This window comes from Eschrichtius robustus, chromosome 9 (assembly GCF_028021215.1).
Source record: "Eschrichtius robustus isolate mEscRob2 chromosome 9, mEscRob2.pri, whole genome shotgun sequence".
Taxonomy (NCBI): domain Eukaryota; kingdom Metazoa; phylum Chordata; class Mammalia; order Artiodactyla; family Eschrichtiidae; genus Eschrichtius; species Eschrichtius robustus.
The window spans coordinates 57592666-57619161 of NC_090832.1; the positions used below are offsets into that span (position 1 = coordinate 57592666).

General features: G+C 35.1%; 1 protein-coding gene across 5 annotated transcripts in view; it reads right to left on the minus strand.

Annotated features, from left to right (window-relative positions):
- GRIK2 (glutamate ionotropic receptor kainate type subunit 2) overlaps positions 1-26496 on the minus strand; it is a 629459-nt gene that overhangs the window by 142856 nt on the left and 460107 nt on the right. The window lies entirely within an intron of this gene.

Genomic DNA, 26496 nt, shown 5'->3' on the forward strand with positions numbered 1-26496 from the left:
TTCTGTATTTCTTTTATTTTTATAAACATATGGAGCTTTTAGAGAATATACGGAAATGCTCATCTTAAAGAACTACAGAAAGATGTACAACAGAATGAAATTGGTCCTTGGGCTTCCCTGGTGGCACAGTGGTTAAGAATCCACCTGCCGATGCAGTGGACACGGGTTTGAGCCCTGGTCCAGGAAGATGCCACATGCCGTGGAGCAACTAAGCCCGTGCGCCACAACTACTGAGCCCGTGTGCCACAACTACTGAAGCCCACGCACCTAGATCCCGTGTTCCGCAACAAGAGAAGCCACCGCAATGAGAAGCCCATGCACAGCAAAGAAGACCCAACGCAGCCAAAAATAAATAAATAAAATAAATAAATTTATTTTAAAAAAAAAAAGAATGAAATTGGTCCTCTACTGTTTCCTTGTCTCAGGGATTGTTGGAGGACTTAAGGAAGAACCTTCTCTGAGAGGCTAAGTTTGTTGACAATATTATTCTGAGTATGCGTTTGTATGCATTTGTGTGTTGCGGGTGGGTGGTGGTGGGAGATGCTTGGATAGAATATCTTTGAGAGTAACAATGGAGAGAGAAAGATATTTCCTAACAACCAGCAAGGAAAAACAAATCTTCAGAGTCCTGGCAAGAGTACAATCATATTTCACATTCATAAGTCAAGGAATGGCAATTTAACAATAATAATTGTTCATGCTACTTGAGCATTTGCTATGCAACAGGCATTGTGCTAAGAAGGTTAGTTGAATTGTTACATTTAATTCTTATGCAATACTACTGTTATTCCCATTTTTAGATAAGGAAACTGAAACCACAGAAGTTAAAAACTTGTTCATTGTCATAGAACTAATTGAGCATTGGAACCAAGGACATAAACCTAAGCTTTTGAAATCTATACCTAGAACTAACCATGTCATGCATCTCAGAAACCAGAAATGGAATCATGGAGACATCATTCATTCATTCATGTAGAATGAATGCAGAGATGGCAAGGGAAATATATAGAACCAAGGGCAGGAATTGATAGATTATAGTCTCAGAACTTAGATGGTCAGGTGCAGAGTTCATGCAAATAGAACATTTTCAACAAAGGAGAGATGGTTTGAAAAAGTAAACAAGTTTGTTAGGAAAGGAAAGTGATAATATAAGAGACAAGGATTCCAGGTCAAAAAAAAAAAAAAAGGAAAAAATAGAGTGGTGGTTTGCTCCTGTTTTGGTGGTTGAATTCAGCATAGTTTATCATGTGCCACTTAACTTTGTAACCGACCCTCCTCCTAGGCACATGGAAAGCAAAATTTCACCACATATAAAACGTGTCAGTGAGTATGCTTTAAACTGGTAAGGTACTTTTAAATTCATAATATATATCAGCAAAAGTGAGGAAACAATTCAAGTAACATATATTAAAACAAAACTACTATATTATTCCAAAAATGTTGTTCTACAGGCATATATTAATAGGATTGACTAGACATACACCAAATTTCAAAATTTACTTAGCATTGCCTAAAAAAGTTATATTCTAATTATTAAAGGGAAAAAAACAAAAAAATTATATAGTATGCTTTCAATTATAAAAGAAATTAGTCATTTGAAACAAAAGATATAAACCCACACTTTTAACCATTTAATTAAAAAAATGTACAGACGTGCATCTGTATAAAGGAATAATATTCAGCAACATAAAGAACTGAGCTATCAAGCCATAGAAAGCCATAGAAGAACCATAAATGCAAATTGCTAAGTGAACAATGTGTATAAAAAGACTACATACTATATAATTTCATATATATGGCATTCTGGAAAAGGCAAAACTATAAAGACAGTAAAAAGATCAGTGGTTTCCCAGTGTTCAGGGGTGGGGGAAAGTGATGAATAGGTAGGAGCACAGAACATTTTTAAGGCAGTGAAGCTATCTTGCATGACACTGTAATGATGGATACATGACACTACGCATTTATCAAAATCCATAAAACTGGAAAACACAAAGAATGAACCCTAATGAAAACTATGGCCTTTAGCTAATAATAATGTATCAATAAATGTTTATCAATTGCAACAAATGTACTACACTAATGGAATCTGTTAATAATAAGAGAAATCGTAGGGAAAGGGGGTAGAATTGAAGAAGATATATAGAAACTCTATTTTCTGCACAATTTTATTATAAACCTAAAACTGCTCTTAAAAACCTATTAATTATTTTTAAATAAGAGCAGGTTGTTTTAACCACATCCTCGTTAGTAGAATTCAATGTGTTATATGTTGATTGATTAATTAATTAGAACTAGGTTGTTAACTATTAACAGTAAAACACACAAAATTTATCAAATATCAATTGTCAAAAATAAGCAGTATCTAATTGCACACCAAGTACATTTTTAAAATCCATTTACAAAATGAGATATCAGGACTATCTTGCAGCAATAAAGATGAGCACTTATTTATACATTATAGCATTATCTGTGAATAAGATCTATCTTCATTACATATCCATTAATAATATAACTATTTTGGAATCTAATCAAGATGTTATTATATCAAAGAGGTTTATAGTGAGAGATGTGGTATTTTCCCATCAAATATCATGTTATTAAAGACAGAGCATTTGGAGAAAAGACCTTGATGGCAAAATGGAATAATCCCAGAACTTCTAAATCTATTCTTTGAAAATAGATTTAGTCACTGATTTTTTTATTTTAAAGAATAAAGTATTCCTGCATTAGAAAGAGCCAGTAGTCAGAACTGATTTTAAAAAGAAACGATTTCGGGCTTCCCTGGTGGCACAGTGGTTGAGAGTCTGCCTGCCAATGCAGGGGACACGGGTTCGAGCCCTGGTCTGGGAGGATCCCGCATGCCGCGGAGCGGCTGGGCCCATGAGCCACAATTACTGAGCCTGCGCGTCTGGAGCCTGTGCTCCGCAACAAGAGAGGCCGCGATAGTGAGAGGCCCGCGCACCGCGATGAAGAGTGGCCCCCGCTTGCCGCAACTAGAGAAAGCCCTCGCACAGAAACGAAGACCCAACACAGCTATAAATGAATGAATATATAAATAAATGAATAAATAAAAATTAAAAAAAAAAGAAACGATTTCATCTAAAGAAAAATAAGTAAATTGTTATGTATCACATGAATAGTATTGATACAAAGAAAAGGGAGAGCTCACTTCTATCACAGGACTGGTTCAGAGGAGACCATTCCAAACAATTATACTTGCATTACATCTAGAAGAAAGAGTCTGAGATGACAGAAGTCTGAATTGGGAGGGTGATAGTAGCAGGAAAAAAAGAATATCTTAGCAGTAGCTAGCATCAAATGGGTCTACTGTGGGCCAAGACTGTGTTGTATTCTTTGCCTATAATATTTCCATTAATTCTCACAACAGCTCAAATTTGTACTGTGATTTCCTTTTTTACAGATGAAAAAACCAGAATCATGAGAGTTTAAGGAAAGTATGATCCCAAAGATGACTTAACCATATTCATTTCCCACCATTTTTCTGTACAATCATTCAAATGCATCATATTCCCCTGCCCCCAAATGATCTCCCCTTTTCTCTACTATAAGACACATCTGTAAGACACATCTTATAAATCTATAAGACACATCTCTGATTCTTTTTCTCCAATGTAGCCTTCCCTGAACATTCTGTACACATTAATTTCTCCTAAGTAAATTTTTTATGCACTTATAAACTTCACCATATAATTTAACATGTAACAATACTTTATGTTGTGTTTTTTCTGAGTTTTTCACATGTAAGTCACCTAATATGATATGAGAGATTTGAATGCACACATTGTTTCAACTGTATTATGAGAGTATAAGCACTTTGAAGCCTGAAGGCATTCTCTTCAATCAAAGCACATATCACTGAACTGAGAAAATGGTAAAGTATTCCTCCCTGGAAATTTCACAAAGATGCCTAGGCAGCAGCTATCTTATTAATTTAATAAGCATTAATTTACTATTCTATCATTCTATGTGAAACTCTTCCAAATTGTCTTATTTAGCCCTATGATCATAATCAATCTAACATCTGCAGGGTATTGGACAAAATTTGACACCAAGGAATCGCTTAGTAAATGTTTGCTGAATAACAGTTTCAATTTAACTTACTAAAATGTTCGAAGAAAATTAAAAGGAAATCACTCAGAGAATTTTAAAATTAAACTTTTTTCTGATCTTGCTCTAGAAATGAGATTTATTTGTACATTAATATAATTTCTAGTGAACTAACCATCTAGGGAGAACAGAATAATTCTCTTTATGGAATTATATAGCTAATAGCGGCCCTTTGATTAAAGTCTCATTAAAGATTAGAGAAGAATGGTAAAATTTATTGGTCTAAGTTCTAATTCCCTAATACAAAAATTAGATAACAAAGCATATCTTCGTGAATGGCACAACGACCGCAAATTTGATCATGTTGAGAAAACCTTCGTAATGAAGTCCTAAGAATCAAAGAACATATTATGTTATAATATGTGATCTGGTCAGTGAAACATCTTATGCATACTTCTGAAAGATCTTGCAATTTAACAACGGAAAGCCAGTTCTAAACATTGTTTTCTTTTCCATAATATTGTGAAATGCTTAGTAAATAGGTAAAATAATTAAAAAGTAGTAAGTGCATATGAATAAATTGGAATATTTTAATTGATTTAGTAAAGAAATTTAAGCTAGTTAATTATGTATATTAATTTTAATATCACTTATAAGTGACAGCACTCTTTCCCAAATTCTTCACGATGTATGATGTGAACAAATGCTTTACCTCTGGGCACTTTCAGGGAAACACAGTTCACCTTCTGTACACATGGCGTACCTGCTCCACCACTATCCTCCCAGTCATACTGCCTGGACTCTTGCAGTGACCTCTTAATTGATCCCCTGCTTTCATTCTTGCCCAGTTAGTGTCTGTTTTTCATCCAAAGACCAGAGAGGTCTTTTTAGGCACATACCAGATTATCACTTCTTGCTCAGAATCTTCTACTGACTTCCAGCACACATAGAACACACATAAAACATAAGCTTATATTTGAAAAATATGCCTTATAGTTGCTTTTCACCAAACCAAGTAGTAAACACCTAGTACACAATGGAAAGTAACATAGTCAGTTGAGTTATTAATTAAATAAGGAGAATTCTTTCACACTTGTAGGACCTGGATAGGGACAATTAAGAAAGCATTAAACACAAACAGTAGTAGATTCAGCTGCTGCTTCAGCAGCTGTCATTTTATTAATGCTTAAGTAAGCCTGCTGATAATTTCAAATGATATTGACTAAATCTACCAACCTTGCCACTAATGACAGAATAAAAAATAAACTTCTCAACTGATAATTCTTCAGAAGAGCCACAGCTCCAAAACATTGATTTGTGTGTGTGTGTGTGGCAGGGGGTGTTTGCTTTTATTTTGTTTTGTTTTGTTTCATTCCCATCCGGATCTGATTTAATTGTAAGCTCTCAATGGATGCTTTATAAATAATAATATTCCTGTACTAAAATTGTTACACTATCTCTTCTCTCACTGCAATATTTCTATGAGATTTATTTATTTTTTAATGTATTAATTGAGTTAGTTTAGCTACTTCAGAAAAAAAATAGGTTCATAGAGATTGAGGGTTTTTTTTCACATTGATAATTTCAGGAAAACTAAATTTCTATTAAAAACAATTGGAAATCATGAATATTAATACTTCAAAGTGGCATTTTGTATACCTGTTATTCGTGAGCAAAGCATTGAATGATGGTGTTTCTGACATTTTCTTTCTGGATTTTTGGTATTACAGATTTCCTAATTTTAAAATAATTAATGTCTTTTAAAATTATAGATTAAGTGAAAATATTTTATTCTGCTAAAGACAATCACCTAAATAGGAATGATATTCTATTACTTTCTACAGTTCCTATGGTGATATTTAAACATACATTAAAAACAACACAAGGAAAAAAATCCTACAATATTACTCGAAATGTTATTATGTATTCATCAAGCAAGTACTTGAGAAATGAGAGATGTTGAATCACTTCTTTGACACAAACTTATATGCAAGTTTCAAAACAGAAAACTAGAAACAATTCAACATGCTATTTAAAATATCAGGTTATTTCTTGAGCCTATAAGACATTCACACAATTCATTGTTACTGATCTCAATTTAAACAAGTAAACAAGTACTAAATAAGTAAATAAATGCTAGAAGACAACCAGAAAGATGTAAATAAGTACTGATGGTTGGGTACTTGATGTCATTAAGGGATCATATTTTTTCTATGTGATAATGAGAGTGTGGCCATTTAAAAAATTTTAGTTCCTCTCTTTTAGTGATAAATACTGAAATATATGTATTATAAATGACATGATATGAAGTCTAGGATTTGCTTCAAAATAATGCAGGTGGCAAGCAAGTTTGTGGGAGTAGAGATAAAATGAAATTGGCCATGAGTTTATAATCCATGAGGCTTGGTGATGGGTACATGAAATATAACTTTACTTTCCTATTTGCACATGTTTGAAAAGTTCTATAACATCGTGGTTAAAAAGTATAGAATCAAGAGTGGAAATAAATTGAGCAAAATGTTAATAATGTTTGTTCCTAGTTAGTAGAATTATGGTTGTTTATTATATTATTTCTCAATTTTATAATTTTTATTCACTGAAAATATATTTTTATTCCAGTAGGAAAGAACAACACATGTCATTTAAATATACATGTATTCTACCTTGAAGACCTTCACTAATCAAATGAAACAAAACTATGAGCAGTAAGCTAAATCCAGATAATTTTTGTGGTCATTTTATTTAAGAATGTTAAGACTGAGATACATATAAAAATTTTTATTTGACCTAAACTTACAGATTAACTTCAGTAAAAATACAGCTCTTTTTTTTAATATAAATTTATTTATTTATGTATGTATGTATGTACGTATGTATGTATTTATTTTTGGCTGTGTTGGGTCTTCATTGCTGCACGCGGGCTTTCTCTAGTTGCGGCGAGCAAGGGCTACTCTTCCTTGTGGTGCGCAGGCTTCTCATTGCGGTGGCTTCTCTTGTTGCAGAGCACAGGCTCTAGGCGTGCGGGTTTTAGTAGTTGTGGCACGTGGGCTCAGTAGTTGTGGCTCACGGGCTCTAGAGCACAGGCTCCGTAGTTGTGGCACATGGGCTTAGTTGCTCGGCGGCATGTAGGATCTTCCCGGACCAGGGCTCGAACCTGTGTCCCCTGCATTGGCAGGCGGATTCTTAACCACTGCGCCACCGGGCAAGTCTCACAGCTCTTTTTTGATAATAAATTATTTTAAAAATATGAAATTAGTAAATAGTTAAAGGAGTGTTTTATTTTAACTTTAATTTCTGAAAAGCAGTCAATATATTTTGTATTTTGAGGATAATGGAAAATAAGCTCCCCTTTCATAAGTATTTTAACCTGAACAATTCAGATGGAGCCTCTGATATCGAATATTAAATAACACATTGAAGAAAGTGCTAGTGTATTTCAAAGCTACGGATTGGGGCTTCCCTGGTGGTGCAGTGGTTAAGAATCTGCTTGCCAATGCAGGCGACACGGGTTCGAGCCCTGGTCTGGGAAGATCCTACATGCCGCCGAGCAACTAAGCCCGTGAGCCACAACTACTGAGCCTGCGCATCTGGAGCCTGTGCTCCGCAACAAGAGAGGCCGCGACAGTGAGAGGCCCGCGCACCGCGATGAAGAGTGGCCCCCGCTCTCCACAACGGGAGAAAGCCCTCGCACAGAAACGAAGACCCAACACAGCCAAAAATAAATAAATTAATTAATTAATTAAAAAAAAAAAAGCTACAGATTCTTATCTTTTTTATATGTCCATGTAGTTTTTCCAGAATTATGAGGGAACAATAATCAATTTGATTATCTTTCTGTATCTGTATAAACAAAAACTTGGAACAAAGACTAAATTATAAAAATATTAAATGCCCATGACTTCAGAAGGTAATTACTATTTCTTCACTGGTTTAAAAGTTCACATAAATATATCTCATAGTAGAGTAAAATAAGCTTCTATTTTCTCATGTGTGAAACAATATAACAGGATCTATCAATCAGTATTTACCGGTAGACTAGGCAGAGTGGGGATGAAAGATATTTAAACAGAGCTTATATAAGATTCCTTGAAGCAAGAAATATCCAGAGGAATGGTAAAAACATAATGAATTGTATGAGGAAAAGATCAATGGAGTTGTTAGGAGAAAATTCATGGAATGCTTTGAGACTTAAACTATGAGCGAGAAAGACCAATATAGCAGTTAATAAGCATAGATTCTGAATTCATTAGTGACCAAAACTTTCCAATCAGCAGCCGGAATTTGTTTCCATTGTTGGAAGCCACAAATAGGGGTATATTTAATCTACCAGAATCTAGCTTTCCAAAGAGCAGACTAAAACCCAGGGCATTGGCAATAGCTGGAGTCATAGCACGAGTTAGAAGAATAGCCTTGACTTCTGCCCACTAATAAGAAAGATCAAGTCCAGCTTGGGTTCTGTATGGCTAACCTGATACTGGAGAGCCACAGGACCCCAGAGGACAACACTATGTTTCAACTTGTCAGTGAACCAAGTCTAGGCATTTAGAAGAACCTCTATGAATCTAGGGCCCTGGTTAGTCAGCAGCTACATTAAGCTGTGAAGTAGAGGATAAAATTTCCCCCAAAAGTTACCTTGTTTCATGTAAAGCCAAGATGTCACTGCTGCCTGGCTGGCTGAGTTCTTGAATATATACTATTTCCACTTGATAAGTGAAAGTTTTATGGTCTTCCCATACATTAGTTATTAAAGTCTAAGTTGGCCTACCTCAAAATAGGACTATCAGGCCATGGAGTTACAAGATTTCTGTGGATCAGGCATTCAGTTTCAACAATGGTCTAACTGCAGACTAATAGCAGCTTTTTAAAACGGTGTAGATGGTGGCCGTGTCTAGAAGGTGATGAGTCCAGAACTCTGAGGGAAAACTTCAGATACAGGACATTAACAGGCAAAAGCATCAGCCACAGAGACTTATAGTTCAAAAGGGTCACTAGGATCATGGGATCGAAAGGTACTAGGACTTTTCTATATGTAAATTTTTATGATTGGGAAGATTCCCTCTGGGCCTTAAGAAAAGATATATTACAGATGAGTTCCTTTTATTACATACAGAGGTAGAAGCAACAAATACAGTACATTGAATTAGCCCAAAGGACCCTTAACACAATGTTGTGTTAGATTCCTTTCTCCATTGTGGATCCTGACTGAAACTGATTAGCAGAATGTGGATGACCCACGACACCAATGAGAGTGGGTAGGATGGTGCCTTGGTCACCTGTATCCAACAAAGCTATACAAGTTTTCTTACCTCACCAAAGTTCTCCAATATACATGGACAGGTATTTTTGGTCTTTAGTCCCTCTTGGAAACAGGAAGACTTTGACCCAATCTCTAATAATTCTTGTCCTTGAATAAGCTGGGATTGGAATAGAGATGGTGAGAAGGATCCGGGAGAGTGGAGGTAGAGAGCACCTCCACATCAGTAAGCAAGACTCACTGACTTTGAGTTTTGAGCAGTGTGGTGGTTGTTTGCTAGTCACTTAAAGTTTCCATGTCTAGTGCTCTATATTAGATGGCAAGATCCTCAGTCTGAAATTATCTATTTCACCAATGGAGACCCCTTAATTAAGCAGCCATAGCCATATTGCCTTTGGGCTGGAACTATCGGGATTTTTGCATTATTTTCATGATAATATACCTTCTTTTAGCTGATCAATTCACCATTTGGACAGTATACTTCAATACTACCTCCTGCTGCTTAGGCTGTAAACATTCATTAACAGCAAGATAGAGTGCCTTACTCTTTCCTCTTGCCCACCATTTGGATAAGAGCATTAGCTCCTAGATCCCAGGAATTGTTCCCATATCATCAAACCCAGCTCATGGAGCCCTTGGCCTTGATCTTCTAGAAACCCATGTCTCTGTCCATATCCCATTCTCATTGCCTATTTGCAGAAGTTCTTATAGTCTGAACACTTAAATTCCTTTGTCAGTTACAAGCATTGGAAATCAGTCTGTGGCTTGTCTTGTAATGTTTTTTCTCTCTGTATTGTTCACAGTGAGGTAAATTTATTTATTTTTTAAAGCTATCCTATCTCTTACTCAGAGTACATTTTTGATTTAGTGGTAAATATTTTACCAAAATTCCAGCAAACCCTCAGCTATTATCTTTTCAAATACTGCTTCCTTGCAATTCTTTCCATTGTCTTCTTCTGGAACACCTACTAGATATATGATGGAGTTTCTCACCTTATCCTCCATGTCTCTTATCTTTTCTTTCACAAATTATATTTTCTCATTTTTCTGTGCTATGTGCTGATTAAATTAATCATTATTTTTAACTCACTCTCTTTTTGTGTTCAGCGTACCTTGCCTACTGAGTTTTTTTAATGATACTTTTTAATACTAGTTAAACTTTCATTATTTTTTTATTTTTCATATTTTCATATATAATTTTTACTATACAATTTATTTTTTGTATTGTATGGAATTTTAAAAGATATTTTACCTTTAGTTTTTATTTAAAAATTTTTGACAGATAGTTCTACAAAATGTATTTCAGAAGGATAAAATTCATGTTCAATTGTGTTTTTTCAATATGAACTTGCATTTTTTGTTATTTTTATCTATTTCATTCCCTCTCTCACTCTCTCATATATCCTTACAGATTCCTTTCTAGTGGTTCTATTATTTCTTTCACTCTGTGACACCTCTCTCATCTTCCAATCCATAGCAATGTTTCATAAGGGTGATTAGAGGTTCACATCCCCTGGTGATACTGGTGGTATTTTATATCTAGTTCCAAAATAATTAGGTAACTTGACAGAGTTCTTAGTTATCTGACTGAATCTGTGCCTTTCTGTTTACCTAGGACCACAACTTTCAAATAAGCCAAAGCCTCAGGGCACCAGAATTTTCGTGGTGCTTTCACAAGTAAGGAAGCCACACCCAAAGCCCTGGTTTCAAGCAGTAAGCCTGCCTTCAGACTTAGATTTCACATAGAGCACTTTCAATCCATGGATAATTCTGACCAATAAGCCCTACTTATGGATCAGGGGCCCTGAGGCTGATAGCTTTAGTCGGGCTTACTCTGCTTATTTTGCATGGATTTTGGTTATAGGAATTAATCAAAGAGGACTCTGTCAAAGTTTGATGTTTTTACATCATCGTGACAAGAAATAAAGCAACAGGATTTTTTCCCCTAAGTCTATTATAATATGCACTCTTTCTAGCAGCAATTAAAAGATGGTTCAAAGCGGTAAAGACGGCAAAGAGTAACCTAAGAGAGGCAACAGGAAAATGAGGGAAATTTTATGGAAACCAGTGGAAAAGAATGCTTCCGAGTAGTAAGTTGAGCAAACAGCTTCTTACAGATCAAATAAGATAAAGCCTGACAAATATCTACTGGATTTAGCAGCTTGGAGACATTAATAAGAGTAATTTTTGATGACATGTTAGTTCAAAAACAATTATGGGTGAGATGTGAGATAGCTAGGGCCACCAATTAAAGAAGGAAATTTAAAGACGACAAGGAAGTTCACCTCAGAGGGGAAATTGAAACGTTGGGTGACAGCTGAAAGAGATTTTTTTTAAATGAGAAATGATGGTCTTTTAAAAATACAAATATAAATAGATCAGAAGAGAAAGGCCTAGATGTCTAAAGCAGAGAAAGAAAGAAACATGGGTCTAAAAATTTCTGGATAGACAAGCTAGAATGGAAAAGATGAAAAGCACATCCTTAAGTAGGACCAATTATTCCATCAAACTTAGAAGAGGAGAGAACAAGTGCTAATGAAGCCATGATTGTAAATTTGATGGTGAGGGTTGAGGTAGGACATTCTTATCTCATGGTATCTATTTCTCTTAGAAGCAGGACACCAGGTTTTCTGCTCTGAGTTGGAGAGGGACTGGTAGACTTGAGAAGTAGAAAGAAACTTTAAAAGCAGTGTTGCAGAATGTAAGAGAGTGTGGTGACTAGAAAGAGTTTGTAGCAGTTGTGACAGTGTTGACAGCTCATTTGAGATTACTATCAGTTTATAGTGGTTGCATTTTTCACAATGGGTTGATTTTCTCCAGCTACGTTTATTGTTCTAAGTCAGACACAGCGAAGAAGATAATGACATAAATACAGGGTCAAGTTTTGCTATGAAACGACAGAGGAAAAATAAATTTGGTACTAGAAGGGAATGTCTCTAACAATAAGCCACAGAAACTAAGCTGGATATGGAGAAATTTGAGGAGAGGAGAGAATTAATAAATGGAAAACAAATAGATGATTAGTTAACTCATAGGTTTGAGAGGGTCAAAAACAAGTGTAGTGTGGTCAAATACATTCGTAAGTAAGAAGGGAAGGAGTTGAATTGCTGAGTTATTGATCTAAGAGTTAAGGTACTTTGCGTCACAATAATGATTATGACGCAATTATAGGCATATATAAGACTTATGTGGCTAAAAGGCTCCTGGGAATGAACAACTCAAGAAGCTTAGGGTCCATGGTGATGGATGGGTCTTCTGTAAGGACACCGAATTTATCTAGAATCATAAAATCAACCATCTTAAAGTGAAAGGCTATGATCCAGTTGTTGAAGTCAACAGTGGATGAGTAACTGTGATTAAGAAGTGAGCGGAGGATAACTTAAAAAAGAGAAGGAATGGTATATCCAGAGACAGGTGCCTCAGAGAAGCATGGCTTTTCTGGAGCTTAGAGAATTCATGAACTGAGAACAGCAATGGGGAGCACAGCATTGGGGCTATTCCATTATATTTCAATTTGTCTTTTTCTGTGCACACGGTAGACTATCCTCCTTCCCTCCCACGAAGTTGAACACAGCCATATGATTTACTTTGGTCAATGGCATATAAGCAGAAGCAGTGTGCTTTCATTTCTAAGAAGAAGCTTTTAAGAGACAGTGTCCAATTCACCATGTTCCCACTCTTTCCCTGATGTGATGATCAGCCACATAGCAGTGGTTCCATCAGTTTGGGTTCTAGTGAGAAAACATGGAGCAGAGCCCTCAGCCGGCCTTTAATCTATATTCAGAGGGAGTGAGAAACAATTTCTGTAGGTATAAACTACAACCACATTCGAGTTTAGCTTGTGCTGCCTAATCCAGTCAGTCTCTTAGATATGACCCAGCCTCTCGAGATAAGTGGGTGAGACAGAGTAGCCGTCATTGACCTGGCTACGGAGAGAGCAATCTCAGCAGCAGAGAGGCCAAACACGACAGGAAATAATCAAGGAAGAGAATGGAAACGAGGGAAGATTATTAATGATGGAGGGGTAGCGACCCAGAGAGTATGGCTTGTAAGAAAGGGAAAAAGTGGTAACGTAGGTCAGAACAAAGTCAACATAGCCCAGCACGCTCTAGAAATAAAAATGCAGAAATAATCATAGACCAGATAGTCTTGGAATTTTTACAATGTCTAATAATAAACTTGTGAGGTACATTTTGTTTAAAGAATCGTTTCATGTTTAAAAAATACATTACTGAGGATACAAATTGCAGTTTTTCATGGCTTTCCACTAAATTCTGACACACACTGATTATTTTAGGATAGTGGGACCAGGTGTCAACCCTCTCTTCTTCCTTCTCTCTAGTCACATGTGTATTAGGCTAAGTAGGCAGAAACTTGACATTTGGATGGTCCCGTCCCTAGATTCTGGAGGGGATGCAGACTTTTCCTTATTTGTTTACTCTATTGATAATTTCAATGGGAAATAGGGTGAATGGAAGAGGCAATGAGATGCCTGGGTTTATGTTTTCATTCATTTCAGATAACTGCTATTACTTCTTCCAAAAAAAAAAAAAACTACAGATGACAGCTAACACTTATTGAAAGCTTATGATACACCTGGCATTACTCTAAGCATTTCATATGTTTCATGTCATTTAATCTTTAGCATAAAGTATATGCATTTGTCAGTACTATTTTTTAGGTTAAAAAAAAAAAGTGAGGCTCAGGGACTTAGGCAAGTTGCCCAAAATCACCCTTCTGATAATGAATGGAGGGGTATTTGGAAATCTGGCTGACTGCAAAGTTATTCTACTGGTTATAATTTTAAAGTTTTTTTAATACCAAAAATATATTTGATGGACTGATTATCTTTCAACATAGAATGAAAATGTATTAAGGAATAATGAATTGAAGGAGAGATTTCACTGAGGATAGCAAATGAAGCCATGATCAAATCTCCACTAAATTATCCAAGTTCGTATTGATATTTAAACATGAGGAATTGTCCTTGACAACTCACTGAATCTAATTCATTCACACAATACCTATTTTTTACTCAGATATTTTTATTCCTTTAAAACTGTTCTTAATGTACACATACATACATGTATACTGCTTGTATACATTAATAGACATATATACCGTGTGCATATAAAAATATATATAAACATGCATGTGTATGTGGGTGTGTACTTATAATATTACACCAATTACTTTAAAAAAATTGTGAAGCTCAAGTGTACTTGTCTTAAAAAACACTTAACAATACATCATGATTTATATAGAGACAATATGAGGACATATCAGAACACTAGTATTATTTGTATGCATATTACATATTCTGTTTTAATTAGAAAATTCAACCTTGCCTATTATGACAAACTATAACATAAATAATTTATGTAAAGGGATGCATGGGAATGAATCTATCTATGTTAGCACATACACAAAAGCAACATCATTTACTTCGGGTCTTAGAATGACCTAAAAATACTGGCTGGCAACAAGATTCATCATAATTCAAAAAATTCTTTACACCATGAAAGATTGATTTGAAAACAGAAGGACATTGGTTGTTTTGTTACTATGGCTATTCCTGGCAGTTATCCAGGGATTACAACTGTACAACCTTACAAACAGCATAGAAATTGACTGTTTTAACAAAGGGTCTCAGCAGGATCATGAGTGGTGCACATTAATTCTCACTGTGCATTGATGAGCTCTCTTTGAAATTTGCCAAGGTTTAACCAATGGCAACAGACCTCTGGCACTGTCAGATGATGTGGGCCTTGAACAGCGCTTCAGGAATGAAGTTTGTTTGTTTGTTTGTATTTGTTTTTGTAGGAAACCACATTTTAATCATTTAGAACAGTTATCAGTTCTCATTAGATCTGGAGTCTTCAGGAAGCTTGTGAAATATAAGAAAGGAATTTTTGCCACAAATGTCTTCTAAAGAAAAGAATCTAGTGTTGCTCTTAGATTAATCTTTAAGGTTATATATTTAAATCTGAAGGTAAGAAAAGGCTCTGCAAACCTTTTAATGGTATGATGAGTAGAGAAAATGTATAGGTTGGATCATATGAAACTTGTGGTATTTCATTTCAAGCTATAAAAATGACAATTTTATGTTTCAACCTAATATTACTATTTACATAATTAACTGATTTACCTAAACATTTTTTTTTTAATTTTGACTTCTAAATACTGACTTCTGACTACAGTTTTATTTGTAATGTTGATCCCAAGGTGAGGGATCATTATATTCTATTTTAAAACATTAATTAGCTTTTTTAAGCAAGGAAAATCAAACAAAATATTTATGTGTGTGTGTGTGCACACATGCATGTGCATATTCCTGCAATTGATTCATCATAATTGTTGACTGATGGATTTTGTTGACCAGTGTATAACATTTTAAGAGAAAGTGATTAGAAATCATTTATACAGATTTGTATACATTGCCTTCTTTTACGATCTTGACTGGTGTTTATACAAAAACAGATTGCCTGAACACATTTTTCTGATTCACAACCCTGATCACGTTAGATCCTACAAGGCCCATTCACAATGCCACCTCCCCACAACACGATTCACATGCTTCCAATCTTACATATTCTCTCCTTGCTCTGGATTTACTCTCCATCCCTCATGTATATATTATGATACTTGATTCTTTAATCAATCTCTTACGATAATTACATATTCATATCTAGTTTCTGTACTGCATTACATATTCTAGAGGGAGGAGTCCAAGTCTAAGTCATCTCTGTGTCACTGATAGTGACTAGCACAGAGCAGTGAACGAAGCGGTCCTTAAATGAATAAATGAAATAAGTGTACTTCCGGCTTCTTGTTTAATATATTTATTCTCAAAGATATTAATCACATTGCTGTCTGTTTTATAATTCCCATGTTTTTGCTTAATAAATTAAATATTAAATTTTTAATTTTGATGTTCTCCCATTTGGGGATTGGGGTCAGGAAAATGTCATTTCCCAAAAAAATGAAATCGACAATACCAAAATCCAATATACAATGGAAGGGACTAGGTATTTGTAGGAATGTCCCACCAGACACATTTCCAGAGGATTAAATGACTGGAAGAATACTTTTAATTCAGAACAACTAAAATGAAGCCAAAGATTTTGAGCTGACATTTGCCCGGAGGACATTGGGCAAATCCTCACCTCATAGGCTAGCGCTTAAGGTTTGATCAGTAAGAACTCAAAATCAGAGATAAGGCCTGAATCTCATGCAAAATGCAAAATGAAAGATCAGACTGGAGACTTTTGTATAAAACCAACATACTCTAGCACACTCATATTCGGTGGGTCAACTAGAATAAAGCTCATCCCACAGTTTAAGTTTTCTAAGGCCCTTGCATTGTTTTGATATTGATAGCTCGTTAAGTATGTTTGCTAAAATAGCCACTAAAATAATAAATAAAAATAAAGCTTATAAGTTTAAACTAATAGAGGATAAAAGGAATGAGACCAAAGAAAATCCATTCAATCCAAAAGAAGTCAAGAAATAAGAAAAAGGGAACAAATTTAGATGATAAAAATGAAACTGTCTTAAGAGAGATTATCACCGTCACTAATCTCTTAGCAATCTAATCAAGAAAAACAGTTGTTTCTTTAAAAAACGATAGCTCACTTAACTGTACTGTAACATCCTTGAGATAAAATGTTTGTGATAGTCCTCTTAGCAAAATGAGAGAAAAAATAGTAGATGTGGGTTTTTATCCCCAAGAATGGATGCTCTGGTTCTTAATGCCCTGTATGGGTACTTAGGAAGAAATATCATCATAGTACAGGACAAGAGGTCTGATTACCTAGGCTTTGTCCTTTGATTTCTAGGTTGGCTGGTTTCTAAACTGGTTTTTGTTTGCACCTATGTAATAGGAGTAAGAATACTAAAAAGCACTGATTCCTGTTACACTCCCATAAAAATTAATATTCTGTTTTCAAAATCAATTCTGTGTGTTTAGTTAGCTCAATAACTCCTGAATAACTGTGTAATAAGCATTGGGGACTTGCATAACTAAGGACCAGACCCAGAATGAAGAGATCTCCACTGTGGAATCACTGGTTTGTATGGGTGGCTCTGCTGAGCAGTCTTGCCGGTTTTAAACATGTTTAACTTAATCTTATCCTCAGTTCATGATGCACAGCTCAGAATTCAGCTTGTTATCAACATATCTTTAAAAATACTGCTTTTTTAATTATTTAAATGCTGGTTGAAAATCGACATAAAATTTACCTAGTCTGTGTAATGGTTTATGTAGGAAAGCAGGTAAAATGTATGTCAGGAAGTTTGCAATAAATAAAAGATAACAGGAAATAAGCTGAAGAAGATAAGTTGAGATAGAATGTGAGGTAAGTACCTTTGGAGGGGATGGGAAATGGGGACTGGGTGAATCAATCAAGTACCCATTTGAACCTATGAAAAAGATAAGAGTCAAAATGTATGGTTACTGAGCAAATGTTTGCAGCATTTCAAGCACAAACCATAGGAAAAAAATTGGTAGCCATGAATTTCATATTCCTGGGTGATTGCAATGTAAAGTATTAATATTATCATGAAAGCATTGACAGTTATAAAGTTTTCAACTGGAGTTTGGATTATGTTCACTGAACTACAGTTTCAAAGAGTGAAATATATGTAATGCATTCTAGAAATGTTTCCATCCAAAAAGATGATATTATAGTATTTAAAAGATAAACTCTCAGATGACCAGGATGACTTGTTTTCCTAACAAGCTGATGCTAAAATTGTTACTTTTATATTGATGACCCTTTGCTTACAGTGCACACAATATTTCTATTCTGCTCCTTCCCTGAGGACAAGCTATCATTTTTTTAAAAGATTAATTTATTAATTAATTTATTTTTGGCTGTGTTGGGTCCTCCTCTCTGCGCGAGGGCTTTCCCTAGTTGCGGCAAGCAGGGGCCACTCCTCATCGCGGTGCGCGGGCCTCTCACTATCGCGGCCTCTCTTGTTGCGGAGCACAGGCTCCAGATGCGCAGGCTCAGTAGTTGTGGCCCACGGGCCCAGCCGCTCCGAGGCATGTGGGATCCTCCCAGACCAGGGCTCGAACCCGTGTCCCCTGAATTAGCAGGCAGACTCCCAACCACTGCGCCACCAGGGAAGCCCCAAGCTATCTTTTGATAGTGTCTTAGCTAATCAGGTTTCATTTAATTTATACAAATACAACTGTGACAATTTTAACCTTTTGTGTACCTATTATTTTTGGGGGGGTGTAAGTACACAGCTACCTACTCTAAGTGTCTTATCCTAAGTATTTTCCCTAACTCATGCCCTCCTATTATTACATCATGTATTATCTGATATATCTGCCAGTAATTGTTTGAGAAACATTTGAAGATGACTTTCCTATGTGTCTACATTTGGGATATTATTTCAGAATGCCTTTATCTATTATTCTGTAGCTATGACTAATTTCTCCATTTTAAAATTCTAATTTCTCTTAAGTTCAATAATCTTACCCAAATTTATTTTTTTCAGAAGGAATCTGTGATGATAGCACAGCTATGGCTTGGAGTAGAATCACAGGTGTGAGGTGAAGGTTACTGTACTCCCGTAGTGTGTAGAGGGGTAGAGGTGAGGTGGACAACTATTACCCATTCGTTTATTCTACAGATATTTATTAACTGTCTCCAGGCTGTGTAAGGCCCTGCGGTGACTGTTATGGAAGGTATCAAGACGAACGTGAAATCATTCCTGCTTCAGTGAAGGCACTGACACCTACAGGGAGGAGACAAAGCATGGAAGTCGACCGCCAGAGTGTGACGGTTGGGGAAATTCATTTGAGACGTACTCCTATTTCTAAGTAGCTTTGTAAGCGGCATTGGCCAAACTGACAGCGATGGAAAATAGGGCGGATTTATTTAACAAACACTCATTAAGAATCTATTGTGTATTAGGCACTGTGCTAAGTCCTAGAGATATAGTTTCTCTCAGAGCTTATATTGTAAACTGAGAGAGAAGCCTGAAGATGTATCTATTGAAAAACAAAGTGACATGGAGAGAATATTTGGAATCTAAATGTTGCTAAAAAATTAATCTAAGGTGAAAGAAAAGAGTATAGGGTATCATAAGGTATCAAAGTTAATCATTTCCAAAGAGAAGAAAATACAAGGACATAAAATAGTTTTATATTGTCTAATACTAAACTAAATATTGTCACATAAACAAGCAAATATATTTGTACTTGAATATATCCCATAGACAGTATCTCTGATTTTCCAATAATCCAATTTGGATAATATTTTAAAAAATTTGATCAGAAATATCATCATAATTAAATCTGTGAGAAATAAATTTTTCCCTTCAACGGCTTTATCTTTAGCAAACTTAATGTCCTCGAGGAACCAGAAAACCTTAAATGTAATTAGAAGTGACTAGGAAATTCTATGGGTGCAGACACATGATTTTAGCATAAAACAACATTGGTTAATGTTAATGTAATTACATGCTAAGAAATAAATTCATTCTCAATAGATTGTTCTTAATTAATAAAAACAAACCTATCAGACAAAGAGATACAGAAATCTTTTTTCCTTTTGTTAATCCTGTCTTCAAAAATTTTCTGAAGCAGATCAGAGTTTATCTTAAATTGAATTGTTTCTCAATACATTTAAATGAACCTGACCAAGTTGTAGTTCACTATTTTAGTCATGTGTGATGGTATATAAAATAATATCCTTCAGGTAGAACTACACACTAAAATTAAATTAACTGCAGCATTAAATATAGTGTATTGGAAAAAGCATCTGTCATTTTCTTACAATTTAAGCTTAAAGACTTCCTTGATCTTTTTCCTCCCAGACAGGATTAGATATATATCCCTCAGTTTTCCCAAAATATCTTGGGAATATCTCTATTATTGCATTACCTGAAGTATATAAAAATTATTTATGTGCCTAGCTCACCTAGGATTCATATTTATCTATATATCTTTAGTGGCTAAAATTATGACAGACAGAAAAATGCTGAGTTAGTAGTATTGAATTATACTTGCATTTAGGGATATCATGAAGAATATCATTTTTTGGCAATTATATTATTTCCATTATTCAAATTTACTTTGCAAAGCAATTCCACATAACTCATGAGAAAGGAAAATCCAGGCATAGTTAACAAAGAAACGATATTTATTCTATTAAGAAAATTCATGCTATGGTTGTACTTTTGAATTTTTTTAGCTTTTGTTTAGGACTTTGTTTTGTTATTGTTTAGATTTGTTTTATGTTCTAAAGAAAATGTCACCTTAAAAAGAAGCCACATTTATTTAAAATAGAGAACCAACAAGGACCTACTATATAGCACAGGGAACTCTGCTCAATACTCTATAATAACCTAAATGGGAAAAGAATTTGAAAAAGAATAGATACATGTACATGTATAACTGAATCACTTTGCTGTACACCTGAAACTAACACAACATTGTTAATCAACTATACTCCAATATAAAATAAAATTTTTTTTAAAAGCCACACTTGTTTATATCTGATTTCAGTTACATTTATTCTGCTTTTCTGATAATGGTAGATGCAAATCAGTGTTTATTATTAAATAATGCCATATACCACAGATAAACAGATTTTCCAGCCCCCTGCTTTAACAGTGTCACTGTAAATTCACTCTCTGACTCAAATGCAAACTTCTTATTATTGAACCTAAATAATTCTAGATTTTTGATCTGCTCCTGCGGGCAATTTTCTCCCAGAATACCCTTGCCTTTAATTTATTTTTCTACTTTCATTTTTATATAGTACTTTATTTGTTTGAGTCATCATCAAATTCTCAACTTCAAGCCTTCTCCATTCTAATCTGTTTCCCTCTGTTCATTTAAGAAGCTTTTTAAAAGCTTTCTTTTTTTAAGAAGCCTTTCCTGACTATGTCAAAGAAAAGTTTCAGTGTCCTGCAGTGTGAGACTGATTAGTTGTATATTGTTTTGTCAGAGGCAAAATTATGTATAGGATGTATAGGAGTTTCTATACATCTAAAGGAGTCTCTATAATCCCAATTTAGCATTTTACTTCCTCTTAAGCTTCAAATTATGTCTTGTGCTATTTTTTCTGACAATATTTATGTCCAAAGCATTTATCTTGCCAATATTTTAAGTATTTTAAGTTCAAGAATCACGTTTGAAGAACTCAGTAGTATCCATGGAGGATATTTATTCAATAATTTATTATATAATTACAAAATAAAATAATGCTTAATGACAGTTTTTGCTATAATATTACAACTAAATAGCATACCAAGAGATCATTATTAGGGAAATAATTTATTTTGAAAATCTTGAGAAAATATCAAAATTTCAAAGTTTAAAAATAAATTTATGTTTAAAATACACTTAAATATTTCTAAACATGACGTCAATGTTACTGTGAAAGTACATAGGAAAAATCAAATAAAACCATTATATTTAAAAGGTATTGTTAATGCTGTAGTTAACAGTGTCTCTCCCAGAAGAGACATTCAATAAGCGGTTGCTAAGTACCCACTACGGGATAATATCTAGTGAATCACAATCTATTATATAGTATAAATCAGAATTATACTGGTCTGCGGTCTCCTGTTTCTGGAGTAACTTTCTCAATAGTTTTTTCTCTGAACTATTTGACAGTACATTTCCACTTTCAACAACTTGCTGTTTAAATCATTGAGAAAAATATTTCAACTATAGAGAACTACATTAGCCCTTTTTAACGTGTCATGTGCTCTTCCTAATACCTAGCTCTAAGGTCTAAGTTAACAGTCACAAGATTTCTCACTGAAAGTAAATATCAATTGCTTTCTAAGTTGCTTTTTTTTCAGAGAAAAGAAAATTATTAACAAATATGTCTGGCCTGGACTATTTGGTTGTCTATCTTCATGAAGAGAGTGGAAGGAATTCAGACTTTTACTTAAGTGAAGTCCAACCTGTGTGGACTTAATGAACAAATTGCATGTGGGTGAAAGAATTAAATTTGAAAAACAAAAACGTTAAGACTCTTAAATAATAGAATATCTTAATGAGTTCCAGTTAAGGAAGAATTTCCCCAACAAAGAAGTGAAAACATCACAACTATGAAGAAAAAAATAAGTAAATTAACAAACTCAAACTTTAAAACTCCATACCAAAACTCACACAAACACAGACATGTGCATATACACATGCTTTAAACAAATTAAATGACATGATCTTAACCAGGAAAAATATTTGCATTATTAGTATTCAGAAAATATAACAAATTACTATGTATCAATAAGGAAAGGCAAAGGAAGTAAATGGGATTTTCAGGAAAGAGAAACTAAAAAGTTAATAAATATGGAGGGAGCGGGAAGAGGCTAGTAATCAGGGAATATAAATTAAAGCAATGGGATTCCATGTGTCTTTAGACCGACCAAATTCAAATAGTGAGAATCTCATGTTAGCGATTTTGCAGAGAAGCAGAACTCTTACAAACTACTGGCGAAAATGTAAGTTGGTAAAACAATTTGTAGAACAATATTTTCAATATCTAATGAAACTGAAAATATCTGTATACTCCGACTAGCAATTCCTTTCCCAGTACATCTCTTAGAGAAGCTCTCGACACAGGTGCTTCAGGAGCCAAGACAACAAGACAAGACATGGCTCTTTCTGACAATATTTGTTTTCATAGCATAACACTGGAAATAATTTGAATCTCAGTAGAGACTGGTTAAATAAAAATACTACCAAATGCTTTAAGAAATGTATACAAAATGGACCAGGAGAACATCAAACTTAAGAGTGGTTACATGTGGGGAGGGATGAGGGAAATGTAATTTTATCTTTTGCAATTGATTTGGAAATTACTAAATTGAGAAATTTTACGGTAAGGGACTTCAACATTATCTGTAATGTTTTATAACTTTTGTATTAAAAGAGAGAAACTTGAAGCAAAGTTAACAAACATGTTAACAGTTGCCACTGCTGGGTCATAGGAAATTATAAATAAATTTGTACTTCTATGTTTTAGTGATTTTTCCCAAAATTAAAAAAAAAATAATCGTGATAATAATATTAACCCTATTCAATTTTTTAAACTGAAATACTAGAATGCTTCCACTAGAATGCAGAGTTGAGACAACATGATATCAAAATTCAAAGCTACAGTACAAGTCAATTGCTATTTAGTTAGAAACTGTTTTTTTGATTTAGCCTTTTCATTTTTGTGATAATACCTGGAGACTGTTCCTTGAAAAACAAATGTTTGATTTCCTCCCTAGTATGTAATAAAAGAGCAATTAGAAGGCAAGGCAAATTACAGTGAGGTCCTCCAAGGCTCATTCATGAATCACAAATGGCTTGATAGTGTTAAACACCAATTGCATTGCTGAGGCAGCATGCTGGGAAGCATTCAGGCAGCTGGAAAACCATAGCATCACTGGTCTTCTTAAAAATTATGTAAAATAAGGGGGAATTAGGTCCTAACAGACTTCCCACGTTGCCATAGTTGTTTTATAAACTAAAACAGAAATTTTCTCATTCTTTTCTTGATCTGTCAAATGATCAAGTCTTTGTTTGTTTGCTTTTAAAATTTCAACAGCACTTGAAGTTATAAAAAAGAGCTTTATTAAAAAGAAAAAAAAAAGCTTTTATTGACCAATCCACTCTCTTACCAACCACAAACGGTTAATAATATTAAAAGAGAAGTCTTTCTAAGCCCAAAGAAGTTGTAAAGTTCTTTGGCATCTCTTAAAGAGCTAAGCAACAAACAAACAAACACTTCTTATAGTCTGATCTAAACAATTCTAATGATGTAAAAAGACTGAGAATATGGCTTTAAAAATCTCTTGTTTTTTAGTGGTAATGATAAAAAAACGCCCTCTGGGGCTTCCCTGGTGGCGCAGTGGTTGAGAGCCTGCCTGCCAATGCAGGGGACACGGGTTCGAGCCCTGGTCTGGGAAGATCCCACATGCCGCGGAGCAGCTGGGCCCGTGAGCCACAATTACTGAGCCTGCGTGTCTGGAGCCTGTGCTCCGCAACAAGAGAGGCTGCGATAGTGAGAGGCCCGCACACCGCGATGAAGAGTGGCCCCCGCCTGCCACAACTAGAGAAAGCCCTCGCACAGAAACGAAGACCCAACACAACCATAAATAAATTAAAAAAAAAAAAGAAAAGCCCTCTGATAATACCATAGCATACATATTGTCAATTATCCATTTTAAATACAATCATGGTTCAACCATAATCAAACTAACTTCTGGTGTTTAATAGCCAAGACAAAGCAACATGAAAGAAAACATTTGGTATCCCTTCGGGTATATTAACAGTAATAATAATAATAATAATATTTCCTATTTGACAGGTAACACACCTGTGTAATACATTCATGTCCTCAGAGTCAGCTTCTCAAATATGATTCGAAGACTCATTAAACATTGCAGTCATAGAACTGAATTCAATTCCTATAGTTGCATGCCAGATTAATTAGCAGTTTTTGCCTAGAAGTTAGGTTACTTCTTTTTTATAAAGTCTGTATCTGTGTACGTGAGAGTATACATCTGTGCCAGGAGCTTTCACACAGTAAGTCATGAGACCTACGGTGGGTTAAGCATCACTGTCCGACAACATTTCATTTGTTCTTTCTCCCTGTTGTTATCCTTCTCCCCTTCCCTGTGTCTCCCCCATCCATCCCCCATCTCTGCTGTCCCACGGATGTATCTGAATAAGTTAAAATGGCTACAGGGCTCCTCCACTCTCAGATATTAACATTCAATCCACACCATCATTCTATGAGTGAGTATCATTATTCCCCCAGTACATGTGATAAAACTGACCTTAAAACAGAATAAATAGCTTTCCCAAGGCTACATGGCATAGGTAGGTAGGTAGATAGATAGATAGATAGCACCCAAATTCCCAAATTTGCAGTTAAGAACTAACTATAGATCTGAGGAGTATGAGTACACAGTATTCCCTCACAGATTTTATCAGCATTATGACACTAGATCAGAGAAGCCCCCTGCAGATCACTGGCTTAAAGGCATTCGGAAATTTGCCTCCAGCTGGGGCTTATTCTGTGTGAAAGATGAAAGGACAAAGGATTTCAAGTAGCAAGGAGTGTCTGTGATCAAGCACCAGAAGTAGGAGTTCTACAGGTGTTCATAAAAGTGGGCTCTTTAGAAGTGTGAAATGATCAGGAAAAGCCTAGGTAAGCAGAGTCCCAACATGGAACCCCGGAGGTGTACTTTAAAACAGGTGACAAGGTGAAAGAGCTTAAGGACTGCATGAACCACTAGGTGTCAGGGGACAGTGAGAAATAAACGAAAGGTCAACATGCGTACTGGAAAGTTTATAGTACAATCTATTGGTATCTCTGCAATACTTTGAGTGGGACAGCTTTGAGAAATCACTAGTTATTAAAGAAGAACATGACTATAATGTGTAGGTGGATTCCTAAAGAAGAGGCAGGAGGTACATAATAAATACATAATGAGGTGGCAAGTGTCTGAACTAGGTTGGTGGGTGTAAAACTGGAAGGTAGGGACAGATCTGAGGTCTATTTTTAGCCTGCACAAAAAGAGACTTGACATCCTGCTTTATTAACTTATGTATGGATGTTTACAAGCATAAATCTTCCTGGTTTTCCACTGCCAAGGCAAACATCACCAAAGATTGGAAAGTAATGCAACAGCCCTTGTCTCCTTCAAGGAGTCCCATAATAATATGTGCTGCTAGCTTATTGCAGCTTAGGTGTTTCCCCTCATGCTTATGAATAACTCTAGTTGGATTTATGAATAACAAAAAACAGTTGTCTCATGAGCCCACAAATGAGTTATTAGCCATAAGGAATACGTAGCCCAAAGCTACAAGTAAATGTATGTCCAACTTAATACAATGGTTGCATTAGCAAGTTTCTGTGTACTCATCACTTCTATGTCAGGTTTAATAGCTAAGCTTGCTTTTAAGAGTGAAAAACTCGATCAAATATTTCATAAAATATTATACAAAAAGTTATGATGTTTTTAATTTTCTGAGGAAAATATGTCACTCTTTATTTCTTTCCTTGGAGCATGAATAGACACTTTCATTGCGGCCCCTGGAAGACAACATAAGAAGAAAAGCATTTGGAAAATATGTCACATCTTCTCTAAGGAGCAAGATGCTTGAGTTTCACATTTGTTGTGGCACACTGTGGACCATTTGTGTC